Source organism: Bombina bombina, chromosome 1, assembly GCF_027579735.1.
Source record: "Bombina bombina isolate aBomBom1 chromosome 1, aBomBom1.pri, whole genome shotgun sequence".
In the NCBI taxonomy this organism is placed as follows: Eukaryota; Metazoa; Chordata; class Amphibia; order Anura; family Bombinatoridae; genus Bombina; species Bombina bombina.
This window is the reverse complement of record NC_069499.1, coordinates 1497054265-1497074624: the sequence shown is the minus strand read 5'-3', so window position 1 is coordinate 1497074624 and position 20360 is coordinate 1497054265. Positions and strand designations below refer to the sequence as shown.

The 20360-nt window shown below is 39.1% G+C and overlaps 1 protein-coding gene across 3 annotated transcripts in view; it reads left to right on the top strand.

The window, feature by feature from the left end:
- Positions 1-3476: 3476 nt before the first annotated feature.
- AMZ2 (archaelysin family metallopeptidase 2) overlaps positions 3477-20360 on the top strand; it is a 125237-nt gene continuing 108353 nt past the window's right edge. For all 3 annotated transcript variants that reach the window (XM_053707736.1, XM_053707718.1, XM_053707728.1), the window contains exon 1: positions 3477-3629. The gene's annotated coding sequence lies outside the window, so the exon portion shown is untranslated. The remainder of the gene's footprint in view (positions 3630-20360) is intronic.

The following is a 20360-nucleotide window of genomic DNA, read 5'->3' as shown; positions in this document are numbered from 1 at the left end:
CAATGCCAAAGCCATATATGTCTGCTATTTCTAACCAAAGGGGATCCCAGAGAAGCATTTACAACCATTTGTGCCATGATTGCACAAGCTGTTTGTAAATAATGTCAGCGAGAAACCTAAATGTATGAAAAAGTAAATTTTTTTTATTTGATCGCATTTAGCAGTGAAATGGTGGCGTGAAATATACCAAAATTAGTCTAGATCAATACTTTGGGTTGTCTACTAAAAAATATATATATAGTTTTGATAGATAAATATCAAAAGATGCAGGACACAGCATAGAAGGTACAACGCTATTTTATTATAGAGCATAGAAGTATACAGCTTGTACAACACATCTAACTTGGTAACTGCGACATAACGGCAATAAACCACGCCCCCATCCGGTGACATCACTTCCCACGCTCATCACAGTAAATATAAAAAAAGGCTCTATTTCTGTTTAAATGTAGTGATGGCAAAAATGCTAAAAATGCTCTGGTCTTTTGGGAAGATTTTGTCTGAAATGCCTGGTTCTTAAGGGGTTAAGCTCTATTTATCAACTCTGTTAACAACATTTTCCTGTAAAGAAGGGGCATGCTATTTCTGCAGACACTAATTCATAGTTTTGAAAGCTACAAACCAATAATATGTGATAATATCTTCAAAATAATCTGACAAAAAAAACCTTTGGGAGAACATGACGTTGTGAATAGATTAAAGGGATACTAAACCCAATTGTTTTCTTTAAAATGATGGTAAATTTGCCAGCATAAAATCACATATTCTGAAGGCTCTTGTCCTAACTAGCATATTGATATGCTTTTTACATTCCAAAGTCAATTCCACTTTTAATAATGAACATTTTTGTCAGGCTCCTTTAAAAAGGGACACTGAACCCAAATGTTTTCTTTTGTGATTCAGATAGAGCATATAATTTTAAGCAACTTTGTAATTTACTCCTATTATCAATTTTTCTTCGTTCTCTTGCTATCTTTATTTAAAAAGAAGGCATCTAAGCTTTTTTTTTTTGTTTCAGTCTCTGGACAGCACTTTTTTATTGGTGGATGAATTTATCCAGGTTGTTCACCAAAAATAGGCCGGCATCTAAACTTACATTCTTGCATTTCAAATAAAGATACAAAGAGAATGAAGAAAATTTGATAATAGGAGTAAATTAGAAAGTTGCTTAAAATTGCAGGCTCTATCTGAATCATGAAAGAAAAAAAATTGGGTTCAGTGTCCCTTTAACTGATTTAATGCAGCCTCTCAACAATTTTCTCTTAGGCGTTTTTGACTGGCAGGTCTTTCAGCCAATCAGAGCCTTACCATGCGCCCCATGTAAATTAATCACAGCACGCTCCCGTGCTTGTAACTCAGACTGCAAGAGCGCAACTCGCTACGTTATTTGCGCAACAGAATCAGTGAGGCTGCTTATAGTTAGGTTTAGCTTTCGACAGATACTGTTCATTAGTTCAGTCATCATAACTGATTCACCCGTGCTCAGGTAGGTAAGGGAAACCTTTGAATTTGGCATGCTAGGGCTCTTTGAAGATTGGAATTGAGAAACACTGCTATAATATTTTTGAGCATGTTATTATGGCATTATTCCCTGCTCCAGAGCTGCAGTGCATTACTGGTCAAGGACAAGTGTGTAGCCACCAATCACCAGAGAACAAAGGCAATTTAAAAATAGTAACTAAATTGGATTTTTTTTCAAGCTGTAAGTGATGTGTACAATTGGTCACTAGAGGGCTCTCCAATCCACTTTCTCGCTGCAACTTCCTTATACAGGAATATAACGAGAGAGAAAAAAAGAGTTTAGTTTCCTGTTATGTTAGGGATGGTCTAAAAAATACAAACCATTTAGTTTTCTTGAATATACAGAGCCATAACCTAATGTAAAATACAGAGTTTTATTTTATATTCAAAATGTTGTTTTAGTTGTATGATATTCATTTTAATACTCCTGTCTATTTTTCAACAGTCTGTTTTTGAATGTCCAGTTAGATCTGCAATTACAGACCAGCCAACTCTGAAAAGTGTCTACTAGCATGTACTGTTTTACATATCTGAAGAGTCACAGGAAGTGCTGCCAAAGCCATCTATATGCTTGTAATAGACACTACTATAAAGAAGAATATGCACAGATGCTGATATAAAAACCAGTATAAAACCTTTTATAAACTTACTTCGGAGCGCCCAGTTTAGCACTGTTGATGAGGTAAGGCTGGGACACTGACTGAAAAGGGCTGAGAAAAAAGGAAGTGCAGACACTGCCCCCTGCATATGAAAAGACACATTACACAAAAACAAGCAGCTGGAGTCATGTAGACATAAGTCTACATTTGGTACTTTGGGACTTGGTTAGGAGTCTGAAAAATATCACAATGTTATTAAAAATAAGCATAACTATACATTGTTACAAAAACGCTCCCAGGTTGGCTATATAAATGGATCATCTACAAAAACATCTAGTGTCCCTCTAAATCTGTCCCTGTGCCCCTGGACATTTTTACTAAATATATAATTCTGTGTTTAAATACATTTATCTGCATCCCTTAATGCTTCTAATATATTAATATATATTTGGAAATTGTCTATCACAGTTCTATAATATACAAATTGCTTTCTCCCTCTTATCATTTATATTTTATTCTTAATGGAAATTATATCACCTAACTCTTTTTTCTAACCTAATACAATATACAAACATTTTTGAGAATGAAAAAATTCAGGATAATTTGAAAGCTAAATTTTTGTTTTTAAAACTATTGTCTGTCACTTAAAGGGACAGTCAACACCAGAATTTTTGTTGTTTAAAAAGAAAGATAATCCCTTTATTACCCACTCCCCAGTTTTGCATAACCAACACAGTTATAATAATACACGTTTTACCTCTGTAATTATCTTGTATCTAAGCTTCTGCTGACTGCCCCCTTATTTCAGTTCTTTTGACAGACATGCAGTTTAGCCAATCAGTGCTCAGTCCTAGGTCACTTTACGTGCATGAGCTCAATGTTATCTATATGAAACATGTGAACTAATGCCCTCTAGTGGTCAAAATGTATTCAGATTAGAGGCAGTCTTCAAGGTCTAAGAAATTAGCATATGAACCTCCTAGTTTTAGCTTTCAACTAAGAATACCAAGAGAACAAAGCAAAATTGGTAATAAAAGTAAATTGGGAAGTTGTTTAAAATTGCATGCCCTATTTAAAACAGGAAAGTTTTTTTTTTGATTTGACTGTCCCTTTAAAACTTAAAAAAAGTCTCACTGAGAAAACTGAAATAAAACGTAATTAAAGTGTCAATAAATTTAGCATTAAAATGATTTCCTTAACCCTTAGATTATATAATACAGTAATACACACACCCTCATCATCACATATACTGCCTGTAAACATTACCAGCACATCTATATGCTTGCTCTGAATAGTTTCCACTTTTTGATAAGCTTTTAACATTGTAGATGATCCCTAACTATCTTCAGTGAAACATTGCGTTGCTAAGTATGTACTGTATCTAGCGTAGCTATTGCTCAGGTTTACTGCTATAGTCTGCATGTAGTACACAATTAATCTGCTTTATTTAAATGGATTTCTAAATGCTATTGGCTTCCACAAGTGAGTGACATGATTACATGATATAAGGTAAGCTACTATATGAAAACACTGTGCCCTGTGTAATTAGCTGCACTTAAAGAGGGAGCGGTGCTATTTAGTGAAGGGCTGACAACTACCACACCTACAGAAATGTGTGTGAGAAAGGGACAGTAAAAACAGAACTAAAACTTTCATTATTCAGATATGTTCTTTTGAGCCTACATTTAAAGGGACAGTCTAGGGCAAAATAAACTTTCATGATTCAGATAGAGCATGTAATTTTAAACAATTTTCCAATTTACTTTTATCACCAATTTTGCTTTGTTCTCTTGGGATTCTTAGTTGAAGGCTTAACCTAGGAGGCTAATATGCTAATTTCTTAGACCTTGAAGCCCACCTTTTTCAGATTGCATTTTAACAGTTTTTCACCACTAGAGGGTGTTAGTTCACGTTTTTCATATAGATAACACTGTGCGCGTGCACGAGAAGTTATCTGGGAGCAGGCACTGATTGGCTAGACTGCAAGTCTGTCAAAAGAACTGAAAAAGGGGCAGTTTGCAGAGTCTTAGATACAAGATAATCACAGAGGTTAAAAGTGTATTAATATAACTGTGTTTTATGCAAAACTGGGAAATGAGTAATAAAGGGATTATCTATCTTTTAAAACAATAAAAATTCTGGTGTAGACTGTCCCTTTAAGTACTCCTCTACCAGGCCATCAAGACCCCAAGACCCATTGTTTAAAAGCCCATAACCCTCTCTTTAAAATAAAGCCCATATATAAGTTTTAATAGCCAGATAATCACTGTGGGATCCCCTATGTGCAGATCATTTTACCTTTTTTTTTTCCCTTTAATGTGTGTATAAAAATGGTTGAAACCAGTAGTGCACGTGGCAGGTTTCACAAGACTAATATCCAAAGAAAAAAGGTTGTCAGGAGCACCATAAAGTGAGTTAAAAATTAAACTTTATTTAGTCAAGGGGTTGAAGTTACCCCAGGGTAAGAGGCAAAAAAAAATTGAATAACAGTTGACAAAAAGGCTGACCGGTTTCGGCGTCTGCCTTAATCCTAGACTAACCCTGTCTCATATTTGTCCCTAATTAGCTTCAGTGGTGTCCATCTGTGTTTTTGTGGCTGGGGCCATGATAAGCAGGATGCTCACAATGGGCGGGGCCAGTCATGTGGTGGGATGTACTGGCTACGCCATTAATTATCTTACCCAGAGATGATAAGATATAAAATACAAAACAATGGAAAATGTGCTAACATAATGACAGTGGGTCACTATGTCTACTCCAAAACAAGTGCCCAGGCAAGAGGTTGGGGATGTTTGGCTACTGAAAAACAATTGCAGCAAACAAAGTGATCTTCTAAACATTTTCAAATTTACTAAGAATGTTAGTTTTGCCAGACTGCAGAAAAACATTTAGTGTCTCCATAAAAATACATTGTAGTGTAAGCTGCACTGGGGCTGTGTAGCACTTAAAGGGACACGAAACCCCCCCAAAAAATGTATGATTAAAATAGAGCATGCAATTTCCAACAATTTTCCAATTTACTTCTATTATCTATTTTGCTTTTCTTTCATATAGGTGGTGAGAGTCCACGATTTGTTACACATGGGTCATGGGATATACATTCCTACCAGGAGGAGGCAAAGTTACCGAAACCTCAAAGCCTATAAATACCCCACCCACCTCACTCATATCCCAGTTTAAACTTTGCCTCCTTTGGAGGTGGTTAAAATATTATCTGCTTAAGATAGGTGCTTCAGTGTATATTGAAGTCTGGTTTTCCCCTCAGAGTTACAGTGATTGTCAGAGGGATGTATGGGGAGTTTAGCCTTAAAGGGCCATTAAACCCCAAAAAATTCTTTCATGATTCAGATAGAGAATACAATTTTAAACAACATTCCAATTTACTTCTATTACCCAATTTGCTGCAATCTTTAGATATCGTTTGTTAAAGAAACATCAATGCACATTGGTGAGCCAATCACATGAGGCATCTCTGTGCAGCCACCTATCAGAAACTAATGAGCCTATCTAGATATGCTATTCAGGAAAGAATATCAAGAGAATGAAGCAAATTAGATAAAAGAAGTAAATTAGAAAGTTGTTTAAAACGGTATTCTCTATCTGAATCATAAAAGAAAAAAATTGGGTTTAATTTCTCTTTAAGATACCACGTTTTAACCTCTGGTAGTCTTTAAAAGACCCTCTGTAAATTTGGTCGCAGTAAGTCTCTTTCTGCCTCCATTTACAGATCTACATACTCCTATCTTCTACCTCTGCTGATCGTTTTTTCAGTACTAGTTGGCTGTCTGCAAAGGACAGGTAAGTATATGCTTACGTTTTTTATTTTGGTCACTTGCTAAGTATCAGCTTATATTTATTATATAGGTGGCCCATGGACAAGCATTACGGTTGTTTCAATCTGGGAGTAATCGTTTAGTGTGAGTGTGGAGCGTTAAGCCTCAGAGGGTACTTACGTCTCCGGGGAAGTTAAAAGGCATTGTGCCTTTTTTGAGCCCCCCGATGATGTCATAGTGCGCCAATGCGCTTTTTTTTTTTTTTTTGCTATCAAAATTTTACGCACTTTTTAATTTAAATAGTCTCTCTCTGGTATCCTTTTTGCCCACATTTTTAAATATAGGGGCTTTAAGTTAAAGCTATTATAAGCGCTCAATATCTAATGTTTTTAGTAAACATTCATTTATTAAGTATTTTTAGCACAAACTTTTCCAAATCTCAAAGTTTTTAGCAAATAAGGAATATTATATTTTTTTATTTTTTACTTTATTACTTATTTGCCATATTTGAACATGTTGCTTCTGTCCCTGAAATTACCATAGAACCTGAGCCTGTTGTACACCTTTCTGCCAAAGCTAAGTGTGTTTTTTGTAAAACTTCTGAAGTGCCATCTTCAGCAAATTTATGTGACTCGTGTATAGTGTTTTTATCATGTCCTAATGATGTATCTATGGTTTCAAATGCTCCTTCTGTTTCAAATTCATTATTAAGATTAATACTAAGACTATGGGGGATATCTATCAAGCCGTCAACCACAAATACGCTGGAATTCTGTTTGTTGCAAACTTGATCCGACCTAGTTATCAAAGCCTACAGACCGTCAAAATTTGAAATCGGTGACGTAACATACGATCCGCAAGTCTCAATCCGACACAGATCAATAATCACGTCATTACAGATGTTCCGAATACACATTCGGCACTATTTGACACTTTTTAAAAGTTATCAAATAGTTAACAGGTACGCTCGCGGCTATTCCGGCCCAGCGTACCTGGTTTTCAATCCGCCACCCTGGAGGCCGCGGATGCCATAAGAATCAATGGGAGTCTGAAAGCAGCGAAAGCTTATGTTCGATGCTGCCACATATCCCATTGATTTCTATGGTAGAAAACATGTAACGTTTACACCCAGGGCCGGATTGGGCCGCCGGGATACCGGAAAAAATCCCGGTGGGCCGTCTGGACAGTGAGCCGGCAGTTGGCAGCTACACAGAGAGCTCAGCACATGCAGGGCCGGACGACATTGAAGCATCGTGAAACATTATTTATGTGCGCTGCGCACGGCACTGTCGGCACACTGACTGTCAGGACACTAAGTAATCAGTAGTATTACGGCCACTGTTTAATTCCTAATGAGTCCTTAGACTGCTTGTGCCAGGTATTAATACAATTTGGAGTAAGCTTGCTTAATGTAAATTTCATGCATTTTGTTTTTTCATGCATCTGAGATTCATTTTGGACAAGATCCAGTAACATGTCTGCATGCGGAGGGCATCATTGTATAAAGCTGTGGTATAGATTGTTATGCCTCAGGTACAACAAGGGGCCATGATTTCCCTCCCCTACTGAGTAATCTTTAATCTGCGCGGCGGCAGTAGTCAGTAGAAGTTAGAACACAGAGCAGTGCCGTACTCATGGCCCGCCCCCAGCACCCTGCTTCCCCTTCCGATTGGCTGCTTGCCGTCCCCCTCCGTTTTGCATGTGCCTCTGCCGTCCAGGAGCTACAGGCAGCTGTGCGGCGTGGGAAAGAGTTGCAAGAGCTGCTGGGGATGGATCATGGATGCTGCTGTCTTGTCTAAATGATAAGACTAATTGCTGGCTGCTACTGATCCTCTCTGCATCCTCTGGGTACTCCACTGGGCATCGCGCTACACTGTTCAAGGCGCTCAGGCAAGAATCAGAGGTCCCGAGCCGACAGGCGAGTGACAGCCGGTGAGAGCAGGCAATGTAGGCTAATTTATTAGTAGATGAATACTAAAAATGAGGTCAGAAGCAGGGGTTTTGGCACAAGAGTCTATAACATGGAGAAATATATATATATATATATATATATATATAATTGGCTCCTAATTACAATGATTTCCCTGTTTTTGCTGAAATGTTTAGCCTGATATAAACATGATCTAACCCACGACGAGGTGTAAACTTCTATAGATTATCTATAGCTTGGCTACTTTGATATAACACATGCTGTTAATATACTCTCTGACAGGATGAGAATACACGCATATGAGCCACTGTCTGTCCATTTTAGATGTATATGCTACCTACTAACGTTTAGTATGATATGATTTTGTTTTTGAATTATGTGCTATGCAACACTTAATGCTGATGATCTGAGTGAGCCTGAAAACCTGACGATTGTACATTTGGGGGGGCGGGGTTGAGTTGGGGGTGGGGCTGAGGCAGAGGGGGGGCTGGGCCGGCCATACAAATTTCCAGGGCCGGTCTGATTTCCCAGTCCGGCCCTGTTTACACCTAACACCCTTACATAAGCCCGAGTCTAAAAAACCCTAATCTGCCGCCCCACCATCGCCGCCATCTACATAATGTTATTAACCCCTATTCCGCTGCTCCCCGACCCCGCCGCAACCTAAATAAAAAGTATTAACCCCTATCCCACCGCCCCCGGACCCCACAGCCACCTAAATAAAGTTATTAACCCCTATCCCGCCGCCCCCGGACCCCGCCGCCACTAAATAAACTTATTAAGCCCTAAATCTCTGACCTCCCACATCACTACCACTAACTAACCCTATTAACCCCTAAACCGCCAGCCCCCCACATTGCCATAAACTAAATTAAGCTATTAACCCCTAAATCTAACAACCCGCTAACTTTAAATTAAAATTACCACATCCCTATCTTAAAATAAATTTAAACTTACCTGTAGAATTAAAATAAACTAGTTTTAAACTATTAATTAACCTACCCTAACTATTATACTACACTTAAATTAAACTACCAATAAAATTAACTAAATTACATATTAAAAAAAACATAACCCTACTCAAATTATTTAAATCTACTATTTAACCTTATTAAAAATTACTAAATTACAAAAAAAATAAATGGTAAGTTACAATAAATAAAATACACTAAATTACGAAAAAAACAAACCAGATTATAAAAAAAAAAAAAATTACACCTAATCTAATAGCCCTATCAAAATAAAAAAATAAACCCAAAATAAAAAAACCCTAGCCTACACTAAACTACCAATGGACCTTCAAAGGGCCTTTTTTGGGGCATTGCCCCAAAGAAATCAGCTCTTTTACCTGTAAAAAAAATACAAACACCCCCCAACAGTAAAACCCACCACCCTAACAACGAACCCCCCCAAATAAAAACCCTATCTAAAATTACCTAAGCTCCCCATTGCCCTGAAAAGGGCATTTGTATGGGCATTGCCCTTAAAAGGGCATTTAGCTCCTTTTACTGCCCAGACCCTACTCTAAAAATAAAACCCACCCAAAAAACCCTTAAATAAACCTAACACTAACCCCCGACGATCCACTTACAGTTCTTGAAGTTCCTCTTGAAGAATCCATCCAGCCGGCAAGAAGTCTTTATCCGGGCCGCCTCTTCAATCTTCATCCATCCGGTGAAGTCTTCATCCAGACGTCATCTATCTTCATCCATCCAGCGTGGAGTTGGTCCATCCTGAAGACATCCGGCGTGGAGCTCCTTTTTAATATGGTCGCCGTCGTAAACTGGAACTTGAATGCAAGTGACGTCATCCAAGATGACGTCCCTTGCATTCCAATTGGCTGAAAGGTTCCAATCAACCAATAGGATTAGAGCTGCTAAAATCCTATTGGCTGTTCCAATCAGCCAATAGGATTTGAGCAGCTTTTATCCTATTGACTGTTCCAAAACATCCGTTAAAAGCTCAGGCTTTCCTAACGTGTATCACATCTAGAGTTTATGGGAGTATTTGTTCCAGTTCCTCTTAAGGAACAAGGAAAGGGTTTTTACTCAAATCTATTCATTGTACTAAAGAAGGAGAATTCTTTGAGACCAATATTAGATCTGAAAACTCTAAACATATTTCTGAGAATACCAACTTTCAAAATGGAAACTATAAGGACTATTCTGCCTTTTGTTCAGCAAGATCATTATATGTCCACAATCGACAGGATGCAGATCATTTTAATTTCTGAGATTCTCTTTTCTAGAAAAGCATTTTCAGTTTGTTGCTCTTCCGTTTGGCCTAGCAACAGCACCAAGAATATTTTCAATGGTTCTCGGAGCCGTTCTATCTGTAATCAAAGGACAGTGTATTGCGGTGTTTCCTTATTTGGACGATATCTTGGTTCTAGCTCAATCTTTTCATTTAGCAGAATCTCACACAACTCAACTATTGTTATTTCTTCAAAATCATGGTTGGAGGAACAATTTTCTAAAGAGTTTTTTAATTACTCAGACAAAGGTCACTTATTTGGGATTCCAAATAGACTCAGTGTCCATGACTCTTTCCCTGACTGAAAAGAGACGAATAAAATTAGTTTCAGCTTGTCTGAACCTTCAGTCTCTATCATACCCTTCAGTGGCTATGTGCATGGAGGTGTTAGGCCTAACGATTGCAGCATCGTATGCGATCCCCTTTGTTCATTTTGAGGACTATTAAACTTTGCATGTTACGCCAATGGTGCAAGGATTATACTCGAATATCACAACTAATATTCTTAAATCCCAACACTCGTTCTTCTCTGACGTGGTGGCTAAACCACCAATTTCTTCGAGGTATCCCGGATACTTTCTTGGGCAGAAACCAATTCCTGTCTCATCACTGCAATTCGCATCCCCGGTGTGGACAACTGGGAAGCAGATTATCTCAGCCGTCAGTCATTACACCCGGGGGAATGGTCTCTCCATCAGGATGTATTCTTACAAATTGTTCAGATCTGGGGTCTTCCTCAAATAGATCTCATTGCTTCTCAATTGAAAAAGAAACTTCCCAGATACCTTGCAAGGTCACGGGATCCTCAGGCAGTAATGATGGATGCTCTAGCAGTCCCTTAGTCATTCCAATATGCTTATATATTTCCTCGACTAGTTCTACTACCCATAGTGATTTCAAAAATCAAGATGGAACAATCATTTGTTCTTCTGATAGCCTCTGTGTTGCATCTCAGGATTTGGTATGCAGATCTAGTTCGGGTGTCCAGCTACCAGGGGCTGACTGGCAACTTTTGGCCCAGGGGGCAAGTACAACCTAGAGGCCCCTGGTGCAGCAACTCGACCCCCTGCCCATCTCCTTCCCGCCCCATGTTCTCCCTTTTCACTTCCAGCCAGCCAGCACAGATCTCGGAGGTCCCTGCTTTTCCCACCTCTGGCCACAAGGCTGCCACTAGAAATGTTTGGACTCCTTACTAAACCATTGGTCAGGGCCCCCATATATGTGTATGTATATGTTTGTGGTACTAATTTTTTTACAGAAAAAGATAGTGCTGTTTAATGCTCTTAATCTCTGAAAATTATTGTCAAACTCTGAACAATTTCTATTATTTATCTATTAAATAGTTTTAATATTATACACATGGCTATACATAAGTTAGTGTAGATAGATAGATAGATAGATAGATAGATAGATAGATAGATAGATAGATAGATATAGATAGATACAGACAGACAGTGTTTGGAAAGAAAGACAGACATAGTGAGAATGGAGACTCTATTAGCTAATATACTCAATTACATTTATATCCTTTGTTGTAAAGTATGCCTATATAAATTTAGAAGCCCAAGGCACTACTGGGAGTTTTGTTAGAGAAAATACTGACCATGTTAGGAAACACATTATTATATAAATATGTGCAGGTCATATTATATCATCATCATTAGATGTACTGTGGTACACGTACTGTAGTACACGCTATCATTATATAAATATGCGTGCGGGTCAGATTATATAATCAAATGTACTGTAGGATACACTATATGTCATATAATGTGTCCTACAGCACATCTGATTATATAATCTGACCTGCACATATTTACACATTTTATGCACATGTCGTAGTAATAATAAATGGTTAGGTTATGCTTTGGCAGATAACTTTTTTATTGCCACTTAATAATTGAATTTTATTTTTGTTGTTGGTAGAAGTTCTTTTTATTTTCAGGCACAATTGACACCAATAAGTTAGTAAAATGCCTGAATGGGTAAATGGATGAATGTGTGAATGAATGGCATTGATGAATGTATTCTAGCAAGCTTTATCTGCTGTTAGCAAGATTATTTTAAACTTTGCTGCCTGGCCCTTTAGTAGTATAGGTTAGTATAAACATAATAAATGTTATATAAAGCATAATATAAAAGAAAAAGTATTAAATAAAAATGTGTCAAAAAAGTGTGCTGCTCTTTTTTTATATCAATGTTCTTCCAGAAATGTATAAATACAATATATATTATGGATATATGGTTATGATATATATATATATATATATATATATATATATATATATATATATATATATATATATATATATATATATACAACTAGGCTATAATGTGAAATGAATTTACTAGGACTGGTCCTATTTTGACTTAATTTTGACTTAGTTTTGGGAAAAATGCTCTATATCAGGCTCTTGAATCTTGATGCCTGTGACGCACATACCGTTGTGTGCAAGCCTGGCTCATGAAGGCTGCATAGTTAGTGGCATATTTAGGTTTTGTGCTGCCCTAGGCTCCCCCCTCCTAGTTCACTAGGGCTTGCAAAAACACTTGCTTACAATCAGGTGAGTTGAATTAAGCCTACATGCAAATGGAGGATGAGAAAATAACTAATGAAGATGCAGGGACACACACGTATATATATATATGCCTCCCACACACAAAGCCCCCTCCCCAGTACCTTAAATAAATATATCATCCCTTATAGACATATATATAATATTATAAAGAGGTTCCTTCTGTCTCCCACACACACAGCCCCCTCCCTAGCACCTTAAATAAATATAATATCATCCCTTATAGACATATATATATTATAATGAGGTTCTCTCTGTCTCCCACACACACAGCCCCCTCCCTAATACCTTAAATAAATATAAATATCAGCCCTTATATACATATATATATAATATTATAAAGAGGTTCCCTGTGTCTCCCACATACACAGCCCCCTCCCCAGTACCTTAACTAAATATAATTCCTTATATAAATATAAATACTATTATAGACAGGTTCTCTTTGACAGACACACTCAGTCACACACCTTATACACACATTTATAACATTATAGAGAGGTTCACACTTACAGAGACGTTTGCAGCTAGATCCCATCCGGCTGAAGGACCTGTGATGTGAGGGCTGTGACAATATTGCTGCTTTAGCTGGAAGGGACCAAGCCAGATAATACATTTTGGCGTATACATTATTTGTTATCTGAGCTTGCTGCTTTGTATAATACATGGGAGGCAGCATGACAGCTAGGTCTGATGTGTGCACTCAGAGGCGAGGATGGGGAATATTACCCATGAAAAGTACCTGCCTGCACTACAGCTGCCTTAGAGCAATGCTTCAGCTGCTGCCCTAAGTAAATGCCTTGTGAATGTGTGCCTAGTGCATAATACACCTTACACGTAGACTGACTGAGCAACACAAATCTAAATAACATCACTGCTGTATGTGATGTTCTTTCTCACGTGACCAGCCTAGTCTTGCTGCTTCTTTCCTCCTTGCATCACCTCGCGCTGATTCCCTCTCACTCAGCTCTCACTCTTCCCGCACTGGGACTCTGGGTGGGAGGAAGTGATGAGTCATGATGAGTGTCAGGGAGCCAAGCTGGAGAACTCAGCGTCATCACGTGAGGCCGGCTGGATCAATCAGTCATCTCTTCAGCAGTGCCAGCAGCCAGCCACCTCTACAACATACAGCGACCGTAAGATTTCTTAAGTTGCTCAGTCACACTGCCGCTGTATGAAGTACTACTGTCCTTTGCTCAGTCGCGCTGTCCTACATTTTTTTAATAAAAAAATAAAAAAAAAGATTCATGCAGCCCATTTTACACTAAATCAGAGAGACCCAGGGGGGGCAATTGCCCCCCGTCCCAGACCGCCCCTGCCAGCTACTTGCCTTGGCATCTTTCTCTAAGACCAGACCTTCTGTCTCAAGGTCCCTTCTTTCATGCAGACCTAAAATCTCTGAACTTAATGGCGTGGAGATTGAATGCCTAGTTCTCAGTCACAGAGGTTTTTCAGACTCTGTAATTAATACTATGATTCAAGCAAGAAAACCAGTTTCCAGGAAACTTTATTATAACGTTTGGAAAACTTATATTTCTTGGTGTTCCACTCATAATTTTTCTTGGTGCACATTTAGAATTCCTAGAATTCTTCAGTTTCTTTAAGATGGTTTAGATAAAGACTTATCAGCCAGTACCTTAAAAGGACAGATATCTGCTCTTTCTGTAATGTTTCATTGAAAGATTGCTCCTCCTCCAGACATTCATTGTTTTGTTCAGGCTTTGACTAGAGTAAAACCTGTTATTAAACCTATTTCTCCCCCATGTAGTCTCAATCTAGTCTTGCACACTTTGCAGGCTCCTCCTTTTGAGCCTATGCATTCTTTAGATATTAAACTACTTTCTTGGAAAGTTTTGTTTCTTTTAGCTATTTCTTCTGCTACAAAAGTTTGTGAATTATCTGCCCTCTCTTGTGAGTCTCCCCTATCTGATTTTCCATCAAGATAAAGCAGTTTTGCAGATTACTTTTACATTTTTGCTAAAGGTTGTTAATTATAACAACATTAACAGGGAAATTGTTGTTCCTTCTTAGTGTCCTAATCCTAAGAATGATGCTGACATTTTTTGACAGCCTGATGGAACGGCATTTATCCTTGCTGAGAAACGCGTTGCTGTATAAACAGTGTGTTAAATAAAAGTTCACACTTTTTAACATTACTTGCTCTGTTTTTATTCTTTTAGTCGTTATATACGATTCTATGGTTCTATCCTCTTGACCTTGTTGGTTCCTGTGTGTTGCCCTTGTGATTATCCGGGCCCACTGATATCTGGATGACCATTTTCCCCTGAGAGATCCCCGCTGCGGTGGTTGGTGCTCCTGTCCACGTGACTTGACCCTGGCTTGTGGGCGTTCTGCCTCGAGTCTTTCGGGCGACTCTTTTGGTCTCATACAGCTCAGTTGGGCACTCTGGTTGTGCAACGTGTATGTGAGTAGCCATCTTCAGGGGGGGCTCTTCTGCTATCGTTTATTGTCTCCATATGTTATCACCCTATGTGGCGCCTCTTTTGTTCCCTGTTCTAACAGGATCTACCTCATGACATTTTTTTACATTCTTTGGATGTTGCCAGAGCTTTGACATATTATGTTGATGCCACTAAAGATTTCAGAAAGACTTCAAGTTTGTTATTTTTTCTGGTTCACGAAAGGGTCAGATAGCTTCTGCTATTTCTTTAGCCTCATGGTTAAAGCTTCCGATTCACAAAGCTTCTTTGAAAGCCTGTCAGTCTCCGCATGAAAGAATTACAGCTCATTCTACAAGATCAGTTACCACATCTTGGGCTTTCAAGAATGAGGCTTCAGTTGATCAAATCTGAAAAGCAGCCACTTGGTCTTCTTTGCATACTTTTTCCAAATTTTACCATTTTGATGTTTTTACCTCTTCAGAAGCAGCTTTTGGAAGAAAGGTTCTTCAGGCAGTGGTCATTCTGATTCAGTAGCCTATAACTTTTCTTTTGAAGTTTTTTAGTTATTAAAAGACTTTATTTCGGATATAATTTTTCAGCAAAAAAAAGCTGTTTATATTTTATCCCTCCTATTTTTATTTTGTTACTCATGGACTTCCACATCTTGGGTATTATATCCCATATGTAACAAATTGTGGACTCTCGCCATCTATATGACAGAAAACCGTTTATGTAAGAACTTACCTGATAAATTCATTCATTTCATGGTGGCAAGAGTCCTCAAGGTCCTCTCCCTCTTATGTTTTTTTTTTTTTAACAGAGCACATCTTTTTTCCTGTTTCTTTTTGTGTGGCTTTTTCTTACTCCTTTTTACACCTCACTTCTTGGCTATATGTTAAACTGAGATATGAGTGAGGTGGGTGGGGTATTTATAGGCTTTGAGGTTTGAGAAATATTGCCTCCTCCTGGTAGGAATGTACAGTACATCCCATGTGTAACAAATCATGGACTCTCGCCATTATGAAAGAAATTCATTTATCAGGTAAGTTCTTACATAAATTATGTTTTTTCTCTTGGCATCCTTTGTTGAAGGAGCAACAATGAACTGCTGGGAGCTAGCTGAATATTTCACATGAGCCAATGACAGAGACATAGCTAGGCAGCCACCAATCAGTAGTTAGCTTCTCATAGGGCATTGCTGTTTTTTAGACCACCTAGGTATACTTTTAAAAAAAATGGATAACAAGAGAACAAAGCAAAATAGATGATTAAAATAATTGGAAAATTTGGGATTTTTATCATTATTATTATTTATATAGTTTATCTGAATTTTAAACTTAATTTTGACTTTCATGTTCCTTTAAATGGACAAGAAACCCAAACATTTTATTTCATGATTCAGACCAAGCATACAATTTTACCAATTTACTTATATAATTAAATTTTCTTCCTATTATTGATACCCTTTGCGGGAAAGCATACCTAAGTAGCCTCTGGAATAGTAATGCCCACATATGCGTCTTGTGATTAGCTCACTTAGGGCTAGGTTACAAGTGGAGCACTATCGTTAGCATTTACCTATGCACGTGTACGTTGAAATTAAACGCAACCGCACAAGTACAAAGGGTTAGGGCTGAATAAATGGTTGCACCAAACACAACATGAATACATTAAAATAAAGTGTTACACTCATATATACACTATCTAATATAATTATTTTTATAAATATTACAAATAAAAAAAGTTATAACGGTTAAGAATTATATGACAAGGTATTTGAATAGAAAGGACAATAATGTATACATGTATGTACTGTATGTATGTATGTATGTACTGTATGTATGTATACATACATCTACAGTTGTAATCAAAATTATTCAACCCCCATTGCAAATCAGGTTTATTGTCAACATTTACAGACTTTCAGCTGTTTGCAATGAACAAATCAAACAAAAGCAATTGAAATAGCTCAACACAAGGAATTCTTCAAGTGGTTTCCCCAAATTCAACTGAAAATGCAACTTTAAATTAATTATGCTTTATCAAAATGATCCCTCACAACAGTACAAATATGCAAAACAGGTGTTGTCTCAAGCACACCTGATGCAACTAATCAAGGGCTTCATTATTTGCACCAGGTGTGCTTGAGCTAGGACACATAAAAACTTAAATGATGCTTACATGATCATTTTCTTCAGATGGAAAGAGTCCACAGCTGCATTTATTACTTTTGTGAATTCAGAACCTGGCCACCAGGAGGAGGAAAAGACACCCTAGCCAAAGGCTTAATTACTCCTCCCACTTCCCTCATCCCCCAGTCATTCTGCCGAGGAACAAGGAACAGTAGAAGAAATATCAGGGTGAAAAGGTGCCAGAAGAACAAAAATAACAGACGCCCCACAGAAAAAAATATGGGCAGGGAGCTGTGGACTCTTTCCATCCCTCAAAAGGGAAGGGCACAGATAAGAACAGCGTACATGTCCACAATACATGAAGCAATAGTATGATCAAAACATGGACCGAATGAAAAATCATCCAGACACCACTGTTGACCCAAAAGAGAAAAACCCTCCCATAGAGGAGCACACTCCGTCCGAAGGACAAGTCAGGCCTTAAAGCTTATAACCAGTACCCAAAGGTAGATGTGAACTCTGGCCTTCCTGCTAGGAAGCCCAAACAGCTAGCCCCTATGTCGCAACATAGGGTCCCTGAAAAAGAACTGGGTCATCCTGAACCAGTCCACAGGATCATAAGTCTCCAGACATCCAAGAAGGATCCAAGACAAGAACCCTGGACCCGGGACCCAGAATCGCCCTAGAATGAATGACACCCTCAGAGTACACAAGATACCCCATCTGAAGCAATCAGACCTCACAGGGGATGAGAAATGGGAAACCCGGAGAACGGGTACAGGACTAACTCGTAATTCCCAGCCTAAAGGGAAGAGAACACCCTTAGCCGGAGGTCAACACCCCCCATAAAGGTTCTAGGCCACAACAAAGTCATGCAATTTCTCTAGAGCCCAAAGGCCCCAAGGGCAACACTAAGGGAAATGAGAACGAGAACAGAGTCACCCGAAAGAGAGTAGAAAGAAAGGCAAGTCTCCCAAATCCTAAAATGACTAATTCCCAAAGAAAGACATAGCCTCACTGCCTTCATTTCCTAATTAAGCGGCCAAAGCCGCCAGAAAAAATGGACGAAGTCCAGAAAATCTCGACCCAAAGGAAGAGAACCTCTAAAAGGAACAAGTCCTAAAGAGACGCTTCCAAAGAGACCATGAAATGCCGGAAACGACTGAGCATTTTGCTGTGGATCTCAACAGAGTCCCGGCCCACTGAAAGGCAAATGAGGACTGAAACAATCCCCCATGCCCCTAAGCAGCCATGGACCCTCAAGTCCTCTCAGGATGCTAGTTGAAGCTTGTAAAATAAAACAAGAAAACAACACAAATCATATTGTGATCACTAGGCGCCCTCACTGGACCAACCGGACATAAAAAGGTGCCACGTGTCTTAACTAGGCCTCAAAGACAGAAGGATTTATACCCAGTCAGGACCAGCATGAAACCAAGGACCCCAGTACTGTCAAGGCCACATAGAGTTTTCCCCGATGATGGAGGGATAAAGAACAGTCAGACAGACTTTTGTAAACAGTGTGACCATAACATTGCGAGTATCAATTCCAGAGAAAAAAAATCCTGAAGGAAACATCAGCCACAACATGAGCTTTAGACCAAATAAAAATCATCCTCACTGGATGAAAATAAAAGAAGGCAACCCGTAGGTTATCGCCCAGGAAGAATGGACATACCCGCAGGAGCAGCTCAACAGGGGTCCGAGACTTCCAAGCTCAGAACTGGAAAAGGATACATAAATAACAAAGACTATAAGAAGATTACTTTATCCCCTTATGTCTAAGTATGTAAGCCAGTCAAAGAGTAACACTGAGAATCCCCAGACCCATTAAAAGTGGGATTCTCCAGCAACGGCAAAAACGTGCCTTAGTAGAACACGAAGGCGCGCCAGTCTATAACGAAAGGCGCAACATACCTCTGCCGGCACAAAAGGAGACAACGGCCCCGAAGGTTGACCCCCAGAGGCCTCAGGGGCAGTCGCTCCCCCGGAAGGCTGAACTGGACCAGGCGATCCCACGCCTGACGAGCCCCGGTTAACGAACATGGACAATATCGTAAGCACACTCCCAGGAGGTGAATATGCACCAGCGCCAAAGATATGGCCATGAGAAACCGTGTTGTAACCTCTGGTGGGAACAGGCCACACTCCCTAGAAAGGATAACTAGCGTTTGGGTTACCTCCATGCGTAGTAAGAGTTGGTGGTAGGAAACTCATCTCGTGAGAAATAGAATCCCCAGAGGCAGATGGTTCAGTGGGCACCCAATTCCCGATCCCAAGTAACAGAGCACTCTAAAATGGCATTCGGAACATAACTGATGGGCATGTATCACCCGGGCCAATTCATATTCTGCACAAGAAGTAGAGTCTGAATCAGAGACATCCGTCTCCAAGAATCCAACATAACTGGGACACTGCCACCTCTAGGGAACCAGACACCAGCGGACCAGGATTTCTCTGTCGCCATATGGTCAGGAAAGCGGAAATGAAGTCAACCTTGCAGTCCATGCAAAAGCGTGCCCTACCGAAAACGTTGCGTCACTAGACATAGGCCGTTATGTTCCAAAATAGCCATGAGCCGATGCAATACTACACAGTAGCAGACAGAATCACATAACAAACATCATTATAAACCCCCCTGTTCAATAATTCCCCTCAGGAGATATTAACCCTTGATTCCTAGATACAAAAGGATCCTCACTTAGACACTATGTTAAAGTTATTCCTGAAAGGATGTAACCCCTCTTGGATAAACAATTGAAATTATAATACATCCATGATGAAAGTAAAATGAAACAATCTTACCGGAATCTAGGCCGTGGAACAGGAACACCATGGCCCTTCAAGTGTGACAGATAATAACGTTGCTTCTGCCATGGACTTGAGACAAAAAAACAGGCAGCAAAACTCATCAACGCTGATTGCTTGTGGAACAGTTAATATGAGTTGGGATGATTTAGCATAAAGACTCTCCCTGCATCTCCAGACTCTAACTTTCACCCATGCTCTCACTGAGAGGCTGACAGGACTACTTAAAACTCCAGTCCCATGACGAAGAATACTACCCTCCATAAGAGAATATCGAAAACTTCTGACACTTCTCTGCCAACCTCCTGAGACGAAAGGCAAAGAAGGACTGGGGGATGAGGGATGTGTGAGGAGTATTTAAGCCTTTGG